This window comes from Orbicella faveolata, unplaced genomic scaffold (assembly GCF_042242905.1).
Source record: "Orbicella faveolata isolate gen_17 unplaced genomic scaffold, um_ofav_v1 contig_34, whole genome shotgun sequence".
In the NCBI taxonomy this organism is placed as follows: Eukaryota; Metazoa; Cnidaria; class Anthozoa; order Scleractinia; family Merulinidae; genus Orbicella; species Orbicella faveolata.
In genome coordinates, this window is record NW_028301563.1 from 9,372,099 (window position 1) to 9,382,998 (window position 10,900).

Here is a 10,900-nt window from a genome sequence, read left to right on the forward strand (position 1 = left end):
GAAGGATCAATAGAAAAAGGCAGCGAGGCAACGAGGCAACGAGGCAACAAGGCAACGAGCCAGCGAGCCAGCGAGCCAGTGAGGCAGCGAAGCAACGACACAGCGAGGCAGCGAGAAAGCGAGGAAGCAAGCCAGCGAGACACCGAGGCAACGAGGCAACGAGGCAACGAGGCAACGAGGCAACGAGGCAACGAGGCAACGAGGCAACGAGGCAACGGGCAACGAGGCAACGAGGCAACGAGGCAACGAGGCAACGAGGCAACGAGGCAACGAGGCAACGAGGCAACGAGGCAACGAGGCAACGAGGCAACGAGGCAACGAGGCAACGAGGCAACGAGGCAACGAGGCAACGAGGCAACGAGGCAACGAGGCAACGAGGCAACGAGGCAACGAGGCAACGAGGCAACGAGGCAACGAGGCAACGAGGCAACGAGGCAACGAGGCAACGAGGCAACGAGGCAACGAGGCAACGAGGCAACGAGGCAACGAGGCAACGAGGCAACGAGGCAACGAGGCAACGAGGCAACGAGGCAACGAGGCAACGAGGCAGCGAGGCAGCGAGGCAGCGAGGCAGCGAGGCAGCGAGGCAGCGAGGCAGCGAGGCAGCGAGGCAGCGAGGCAGCGAGGCAGCGAGGCAGCGAGGCAGCGAGGCAGCGAGGCAGCGAGGCAGCGAGGCAGCGAGGCAGCGAGGCAGCGAGGCAGCGAGGCAGCGAGGCAGCGAGGCAGCGAGGCAGCGAGGCAGCGAGGCAGCGAGGCAGCGAGGCAGCGAGGCAGCGAGGCAGCGAGGCAGCGAGGCAGCGAGGCAGCGAGGCAGCGAGGCAGCGAGGCAGCGAGGCAGCGAGGCAGCGAGGCAGCGAGGCAGCGAGGCAGCGAGGCAGCGAGGCAGCGAGGCAGCGAGGCAGCGAGGCAGCGAGGCAGCGAGGCAGCGAAGGACCGAAAGAACGAGGGAACGAGGAAAAAACGGATCGAGGAAACGAGAGAACGAGGTAGCGAGGAAACGAGGGAGCGAGGGAACAAGGGATCGAGGAAACGAGGGATCGAGACAGCGAGGCAGCGAGGCAGCGAGGCAGCGAGGCAGCGAGGCAGCGAGGCAGCGAGGCAGCGAGGCAGCGAGGCAGCGAGGCAGCGAGGCAGCGAGGCAGCGAGGCAGCGAGGCAGCGAGGCAGCGAGGCAGCGAGGCAGCGAGGCAGCGAGGCAGCGAGGCAGCGAGGCAGCGAGGCAGCGAGGCAGCGAGGCAGCGAGGCAGCGAGGCAGCGAGGCAGCGAGGCAGCGAGGCAGCGAGGCAGCGAGGCAGCGAGGCAGCGAGGCAGTGGCAGCGAGGCAGCGAGGCAGCGAGGCAGCGAGGGAGGAAAAGAACGAGGGAGCGAGGAAGCGAAGAAGCAAAGAAGCTAGGGAGCGAGGGAGCGAGGGAGCGAGGGAGCGAGGTAGTGAGGGAGCGAGTGAGTATCGATGGGGGACGAGGGAGTGAATAGGTGAGGAAACGAAGAAGTTACGAAAATATAAAATACTTTTGTAAACTTTCTAGTCACTGAATATGCTTAAGTAAACTTTTCTTTTGTTGAGAAATAATAATCAGCTGAAGACAAATGAAACATAGAATTTCTACCTGCTGAAAATCGATCCTCTTGCATTCCGTCCCCGTTGTCCAAGAATTTAAAGATGTAGTACCAATCTGAGATCCACGCAGCGAAGCCTGGAAGGATAACCAGTTTACCTCCACCGTCCTGTTGGAACCATTTCCGAATTCAAGCACACAAACAGTAAATTCACTTGCTGTAACAGCTTCAACCCAGACCGCAGCGCCATTCCGAGGTTTTTGGCTCTTTACGGTATGGCCAACTGAGGCAAGAACCGTTACTTGCTGTCCGCCGTAGAAGGGACTTGGGAAGTAGATCACCTTGCAAGCAAACAATCCCGGTGTAATGGTAGTTATGTTGTCTTTTCCACCTTTTAAACCGAGTGCTGTGAAGGAATAGAGAACGATTTGTTTTTGTCTTTGATAAATCATAGTGGATGCTCTTAATCGGTGCGCCCCTCCCCCAGTTCCCTTCCACTTCAAATTTCTTCGCGAAGGCATAAAAAAGTCTTCAACTGGCGATTAATATAAGGTACACGATCGCGGAACTTTAAGAGAAAAACTATCATACCTTCGGTGGCTGGAGCAAGTGCAAAAATGAATAAGAAAACTGGAACGAAGTAGATCGAGCGTTGGCGCACAGACGACATGTTACTTCGACTGAACGGGAACTGTACTCTGATGAGTATTAAAATGAATACGCACAAGAGCTATCTGTGCATACGTGATGACTGTCATCTACGTGATAGGACAAGTCGAATTATAAGATTATCATGATGACAATGATGGCAAATAGCCCGTTTTTCTGTTCTATTATGGAGCTGGTTGCTATTTGGTGAGGAGAGGAGGAGGACAAAGGGGGGGGGGGGGGGGTCGGAGGTGCTTGGTCCGTAGACTAATGGCTATAGTTATTGCACGTTGTACAATTAAAATATAGTATTTGCTGGCTATTGACCTAATTACTCCGTCGTAAGTGGGAATTTATGCAGGTCTTTGACAAAATAGCAAAAGAGAAATGTCGCAAATTCTGTTCAACTTTAGACCTGTCTTGTCTTGCCAAAAGTTATTTTTCAGACCACACCCTATATCCCTTTTTGCCCATTCGCGTCTACCCCCTTATTACCAAAGATTAAAATCAATATTCATGAAAAAAGAGTATCCAGCTTTAAACATTTCGCATTGTAACATAATAAATCAATCTCTCGTCTTCGAGTTTCTAATTGTCGAAGCTAAATGAACTTTTTAGCTTGCATGCATATTTCGTGTTTGCCTGGCATGCTAGTGCCTGTGGCCTAATACACGTTGAATAGGTCAGCAAATCGTTTGAGAAAATGTCATGTCATGTTATGTTTGGGCTCTCGTTACCGCAGGCCTCCAGTTTTTAAAATTCAGTTAAGGTCATCACATGTTGAAATGAAGTTAGACTGTCTCCAGTGGTTTTGTTTGGTTTGCCTTATTTTTGCAAAATATTTTGTTTGATCTATCTTAACGTCATTATTTTGCAATTCATGTTCTCTCTTAGTCTAGTTTCATTCAAAGCTAATGGTAACATGTTTTGTCGGTTTTATGTTGACATGTCTTTTTTTTTTGTATGGGAAGTAGTAAAAAATAAAGCAAAAAAGGCCATTAAAACAAGAATGCTCTATTATCTCACATAACATAACAGTTAAATCAATCATCTTAATTTGTTGGACTTGGTTGTAACTCAAACAGTGCTCCAACATCGATAGCGACAGAAATGAGCTCCTATGCCGATTTGTCTAATGGATATTGACTTAGTGTACGGAATGCTAAAATAACAGCGCCGTGGTTTAGCGGTTCAGGCACGCTTTAGTGATAGCCCGTTTGATTTAATTGTTTTTACAACAATCGACGACGACCTAATGGGTTTATATTTAAGCCTTGAGAGATGTGGAAAAAGTCGCGAAAAACTGCGATAGAAGTGATATTTCACAAGCAAATTACTTCCGTCTGTTCTAACTCCCATACACCACTCGATTCTATTGTTTATAAACAAATCAGATACTAGTAGGTAACTTATATTGCGTCCTAAATAAATCCTTAGGCCCAATGATGACATCAATGCCCTATATCACCCGGTGATATATTTCGTATGATTTCGACAATTAAAGCGCCTGCATTTGATTTCTAAACTACATGCGATTCAGTAAGAAAGCGTAAGTCACGCCATGCGTTGCACATGCTCCGAATCGTGAGGCTACCTTTTAAGATTTCCCCTTTTTGTTAACGCTCACTAATGCTTGTCAGTTCGTGAATAAATAAGTTAACATCACAAGTATAGCAGTTGTTATTGGGGATATCGCCTGCACGTCGGCTTGATGGATTTGTATTTTTTTATCGAAGAAACCACGACTTCTTTCAAAGCTCTTAACCTTTACCCACATCCGTATGACAACTTTTCTGCAGATTTCACAATCGCGTAGGTAAATACAAATATTGGTTAATCTCGGCTTTCTGGGAAAAAGGCAAGGATTTTATACCTTGATTGTAAAACTAACATCAATTTACTATTGCCCCTTAGCAATAAAAAGGATGAAAAAACGAACGAGTACAAGCGCATGTTAAGAAAAACATCACCCGTTCACTGGTCTACAATTTATGAACTTTAATGCAGGTTTTAGAGATTGCGGATTGATTTGTAGAGATTGCCTACTATTTGGTATAAATCTCGTTGATCTATAGCAATTTTTTGAAGTAAAATCGTACTCTGGCTCCTGAAGAAGTCCAGTTTATGCCGTTTATGAATGAAGAAAATTATCAAATCAGACATCTATAGAAGAATGAAAATTAACACTGACAAAATGAAAATCGCCCTTATAGAAGACGGATTAAGGCTTTTAGTGGGTTATAAAAGGTCAGTTCTTTTCAATGATGGCATAATATAAGTTAACTTTACTGTAAATTCTGAGAATTTGGTGCTGTGTCAAAACAATATCACTGGTGATGATCTTCTCTATTTTCGTCACATTCCTGCTGGTTAATGTGTTGGAACTGTAAAGAGAAATATAAGTTTGATCACATCTGGTAATTAAAGGGCTGAAAGTGCTAGACAATGGTCTTAATATGCGAAATGTCTCGATACTGTTCGATGTTAGTTTTACACTATATGTATGGAATTAGAAAATTAAAGTAGATACGTCATCGCTATGCAACATGTCCTGGTTAGCAAGGAAAATGCGCTTGGAGGATAGGGAGCGCTTTATTATTTCAGGTGTTTAGAGTATCTGGAATGTGTCAACAAACCATTTAGAGAGAGCAGCCTGTGAGAAGGATCTATAGGATTGTATAGTTCGTTATGTATTTCTTTATCCTGGTTTGCTGACTTTTCTATTTTATCTTTCCTAATTTGAATCTCATTCCATCTCCTATATGGACGAAGACTTTGCATGTTTGGCACAGAAAAAAACTCCTGTTTACATAGCGATAGAGTGTTTTGTGTTTGCTAGGTTCAAGCGGGTTTAAACGAGAAAGACCTTTCTAAAATACTACGTTAAAACAAACAGCGAACAACACTCAAAGAAAAATGTTGAATCTTGTTTGTGAAATCCTGTGCGCGCTATTAATTGGCAGTTACAATTATGCTGCTCCATCGTTCCGCTTTTGCTTCGCATTCGTGAATTCGCGTCACACGCTCGGAAAATAAAAGGACTGCCTGCAGTTTATTGTTACTGCTAAAAGGAATGTTAAATATTTACTTCTCTCTCCTTGGTTTAGGAGATTTTTATCATAAAGAGCTGAAATGACATTTTATCACAAGTACAGCTGCGTCTCTTTGTTTGTGAAAACACTTTTAAAATCGACGATGGACATGTTTCTGTTTCACTGATGTGCAACAACAATGTAAAAAGCATGACCGCTCATATCCCGGACACGCTTCCCTGTGACGGGCTGTCACAGGAAAGCGTGTCTCAGTATTTTTGCACCTGTCTGATCACAGACCCGTGGGAAAATACTGAGAAATGCGTGTTAATGTTTCCGGGAAAAAAGAGAAAAGGTTTTATGTTACAAAAATGTAAGCCACTTACTGATTCCACTTAGCAGTATTGAAAAAAAGAATACAACTATGTTGAGAAAGCATGCTCATTGAAACAAACAAGACTATTATTTAATGATCTGTAATGACAGTAAGGTCTCGAGAAGGTTATGATAACACAGCTGGATAGACTATATTTATGAATAGCTCAGTGTGTGAAAACTGGATCACTTTGCAAAACAAATATTTTTCACTTTGGAACAATAATTTTATGTCGTTCCTTCCAAAAGTGAGTTCATAGAACAATAGAATTAAGATGATTCCTTAGTATTGGACTTTGCTTTCTTTATTACATGCGTGACTAGCGCGCACACCCATTGAGAAGATGGCGGCTCTTTTGACTTCACGGCTTAGCCCGCCAGAGCAATGAATCTTCATTCTTTCGTGAACGAATATATTCACGTATCATGTCTCGCTTATTGTGAGTCATCCCCTTTCTATACAAAGAATTTGGACCTATTACTCAGATTCTCGTGAAGAAGAAGAAAAATGTGTTTTTTTCCTAGCAACACAACGTGGACTTAGCGAGAACTTGTGATAAAGTAACGGTGGCCTAAAGAACACTGCATGCTAGAAGCAAGTGGAGTCACTGTTTGTATTTAGCACAAATGTGAAATTGAAACAGAACTTTACTTATCATACATTACTTTAAAGCAACATTTTGCTTTTTGCAGGCTTATTTTCTCGGCTCTTAAAAGAGTTAAACGAACGGCTCAAATCAGGAAGACCTCTCTGGAAGCTTACATTGTAAGGAATTTTAAAGTTATTTATTCGTAGGCATTGTGACCTCTTTCGTCCAGCCTAAATTTTCAAATCAAATTACAATGGTATGGTTAATTCGTAATCTGGCAAAGTTAAGTTTGACGGAAATTTTGCACGTAACTAGCACGAGCTTGTGAAATTTGGTCCTGTAATTCATAACTTGCTTTACCTTTTTTTAATAACTTACTTTAAGCGAGGAACCTTATATAGTTGAGCATCTTGATTTCCTATCCCTGTCCGATGACACATTATTTCGACCTAAATAAATGAAGTTTCGGTTAGCCCAAATAGCGATCATCGTTAGCACGCACCAATCAGTTAACCCTCTTTAACTTCTGTGACATATTTCATGGCAATTTGTTACTGAAGCGGGATCATTAAGATATAAGAGAAAATATATCATCTCACCGCAGTCCGGTGCCGGCGTTGAAAAATCAATTCTAATGAGATTGTAGGTGACCATGCACTGAATCACAAATCTGTAGCAAATTACGTTTAAGATCCTTCTATTTGGGACAATCAAACTAGCTGAGGCCTTATGCAATTGAATCAGGTCATCCGAAACATTACCTGAAACCAGCAACAAAAATTCCACTGAACTACATTCGAAACAGCAAGTCAAACAGCAAGTCAAACAGCAAGTCGATTTAGGCGGATTGAGGCCAGAGCGCGAAACGTGATACACGAGCGCGTAGCACGATCACGAGCGCGACGCGCGAATTGAAAAAAAAAAAATCTATATTTAATTGGCCACTTCCCATTGGGGCTTTTCAGGACCAATGTAGACAATCAATGAAACATAAATATTCAAATAAACACTCGGTTAAGAATCCCAACTGGCGAGAGACAGACCAGTTGGCTATTTACAAGCGCAGCCAAGAAGTTGAACTCGGGGCTACTGAGAACAACATCAGCTAGCGGTCAGAACGGGATATGAGGGACTTTAAGCAACGACAACGCGGACGGCGACGGGAACGCGATAAGATCAGGGAAAAGCCAAAAGGTCCACTGCGCATGATTGGCGGGAAACAGGTTGACGTTCTGCGTTCGGGCCCGACGTGAGTGAAGCTCATTTCGCGTTGTCTGAAAACGTGAGTTTTCGCTTTCGTTTCCTCTGCTCTGTCAACGCTAAATAACCCGGGTTACAAATTTCGAGGAACTTTAATGCTTGTTTTCTCTTGTTATGTGAGACATTTCATTTTAAAGATACGTCGAGAAATCTGAAGCGAACTCAGGCCAGTCGGCGAAGATGTGAGTACCGTGAAATCTGGTGAAATATGTTTTTGAAAGCTTATGTAAATAAAAGCAACTTACACGAATTTCAATCGAAATTTTTCCTTTCAAGAAGTACTCAAATGTCAAATGGCTCATTGTGGTGGAATTCTAACACATTTGAAAGATTAAAACTTGCGTAGCTGTTTCCATTTTAGGGACCGTTCATTTTTTATAAGGTAGGGGGGGCTGGTGGGATTTGAGGGGGGGCATGCGAAAAAAAAAATGGCTTTCGAGGGGGGGCCATCCCAAAAAAATAAGGGAAAAGGGGGGGGGTCACGTGAAATATTTTAGTAAAACTTTAAAATGGCATAATGTTTGAATATCAAAAAAAATTGCTGTAGAATAAACATAGAAGGCAGGATACAAATTTATGACAAACTTTCCTTCTGCTTTAAAAAACGTTTGGCGACAAAAAGCATTTGTAGCTACTGAAAAGAAGTACTTAACACTGTTATTTTCGAATGCAACTTTCACTGGCACTCATCTTCATCTTCGCTGTCATCGAGTTCTTCGTCGCCGCTTGTGCTGCTATGGGAGTCTCTTTCACCAATGCTGCAAGAAGCAGCAATGCTTTCCGTCAGAGTGTGCTCTTCAGGGTACATGAAGATGTAAACATAATCTCTGACTTGCTACTCAAGGTTTGTGGTGAAATAATTCCCTTCCAAGAGCTGTGCGATGTATGGCCCATCTCTTCTAAATAACGACGTGGCGACATCCTCAACTTTAATACACTCTTCCGGGACGGCCGTTCTAGGAGGGTACACAAGGCATTGTGGAAGATCATTTCCTAGCGGGTTTCCAACACAGATTCCATAAACTCGTTGGACGTTGTTTTCAGTCCGCTTCCTCTTTCTTTCATTTGACTTTCTGCGGTTTTCTTTTTTCCTTCTCCTTTTGTTGATGTGCTGTTTGAGTGTGCCCTTGAATATGTTGTTATAACTGCTCTTCTTATTTTCTAGTGCTTCCATGTCCTGCGTGACCTTCGTCAACTTAGCTTCTATACATTTGATCTGTTTTACATGAAAACTGTGGGCAAATTCTTCGCCCTGCTTTAAAACAAGCCCATTGGACTGAAAGAGTGTGGAATCGGGTTCCTTTACATCTTTCAATATGACATTCAACTTTTCCACAATTGTTCTGAGCTCTTTGATGGAGAAGTTCAGTTTTCTTCCATCACTGGGCTTCAACTGGTACCCTGGCACGGAAAACTCAGCCGCCCTTTCTGAACAGCCATCCGCGCTCAGAAAGATTGCTTCTTTTGCTTGGAAGATGTCAAACTGCCTGGATCATTCAGCCGTAAACCTTTTCTTAAACGACTCGTCGCTTTCGCCATTATTGCGCATTTTGGAATTTTGCGCATTTAAAAAGCAGCAAGAGTTAGAAAGTAAAGGCAATTGTAAGACATTCATGCTTGCAGCAGAAAAGTCCTCTCAGAGCTGGCCAACCAACACTGAGATATGCCAGGACATTGACACAAAATGACAACAGGGCAAGTGCTGACAGCAGTGAAACAGATGAAAGTGACAATGATGAGTATGACAGTGATGCCATTGACTCTGGGGGAGAAGATGACTCAAATGACGTCATTCTTGCATTCATCAATTCAGATGAGGAAGATGCCAATGAGAGGCCAAATGCCACACGCTCAGGGCGAGCCATAACTAGGAGATCCGAAATTGACTTCTCTTTCTTTTGATTTGTTTTTTAAACAACAGCTCTCTGTCGTATAGGGATTGTAAATATTGTCTTCATAGTGAGCACAATAACGTGAAGTAGGGGGATAATAGAGAAATATTAAAAAAGTTGAAATCTAAATATTGTTTGTTGAATTTTTTTTGGGGGGGTCATCCCAAAAAATGACCGCTATAAAGGGGGGGCCATGTGAAAAAATTGGTAAGCTGAGGGGGGGGGGTCATGCGATTTTTAAATGGTGCTTCCCAAATCCCACCAGCCCCCCCCCCCCTCCCTCATAAAAAATGAACGGTCCCTTAAGTCGTAAGATTAGGGGTTTACTTTATAGATCTTTATCAGTCGGCACAATGATTTGCATTTGTCGCGCCAGTCTGATTAAACATCTGCTGATAATAAGTTCATTTATTTCATTGTACAACTCAGCGAGAAGGGGGCCAAGGGGCAAGTTGCGTTTGTGGAAGCGAAATTCGGACAGGCACTCGTCGTCGTCAAACCATCGAAGTTGAAATCAGGAAAGGAATCATAAGGTTGGTCGAGATCATTTAATAGACCGGTTTAAATCGTTCAAGAGTAGAAGTTCGTCATCGTTTAACACACCTTCATCGTGGATTATCAAGAGTTGATTGCGAACTCCTTTCAATGAAGTCATCCTAGAACATCCTGATAAACAGAGGACGAATATCAATAATGTCAATAAGCTTGACAGTGCGGAAACCGCGGTCTCCGACGGTGCTGCTTAATGTTTGTGAATTCCCGCCACAACGGCGTTCGCTCCCCAGCCTTCTCACAGGTTTCGGCATCCCCGTCGCCGTCCGCGTTCCCGCTGCTTAAAGTCCCTATGATCCCAAGACTTACGGATTTCAAATCCGGCTTTCTAACCACTCTGCCACACTGCCTCCACACGCTCCGCGCTTGTGTTTCGCGCCTCCCCGTGTCCCGACTACCATACTTCAACTGTTTAGGAGGCGACAGGTCAGATCGGGCCGACGCCGTAGAAATTCGTCACGCCAGAAGAAAGGATTAGGTCCCTTTCCCATCGTCATAACTATTCTAGCCTGCGTAGCAAGCGTTTCCTTGGGGTTGGGGAACAAAGAAAGACCTATGAACGGGATTTTCGGTGTTTTACCCTCGCCAAAAATGGAGCGAGAGCCAAAAAAAGATTTTTTACGCGGTAATTCTTTGCTCCCGAACCCCACGGTAACACTTGCTAACCAGGCTATAACTATATATTCTCCAAACTAAAGTACGTAGATTACAATATGAAGCGGCAAACAGCGAACAAATTATTAAAACACTACCGTACGTGACCGACCGCAATGTGTTTGAATTTCTACAGCAACGAAAAATACTCTCCCCAGTTTCGCTCGCATCAAGAGACCAAGATGGTGGCCCATCGAACTCAACGATAGATATATACGATCTCACAAAAAAAAATTAGAGGAATTCAATTAATCTAGCCTGTTATCGTCCCTTGCCACAAGTTTCCTGGAGTCGTTTGCCCACGTATGGATGATTAAACTTGCACCAGACATCATGTAAAG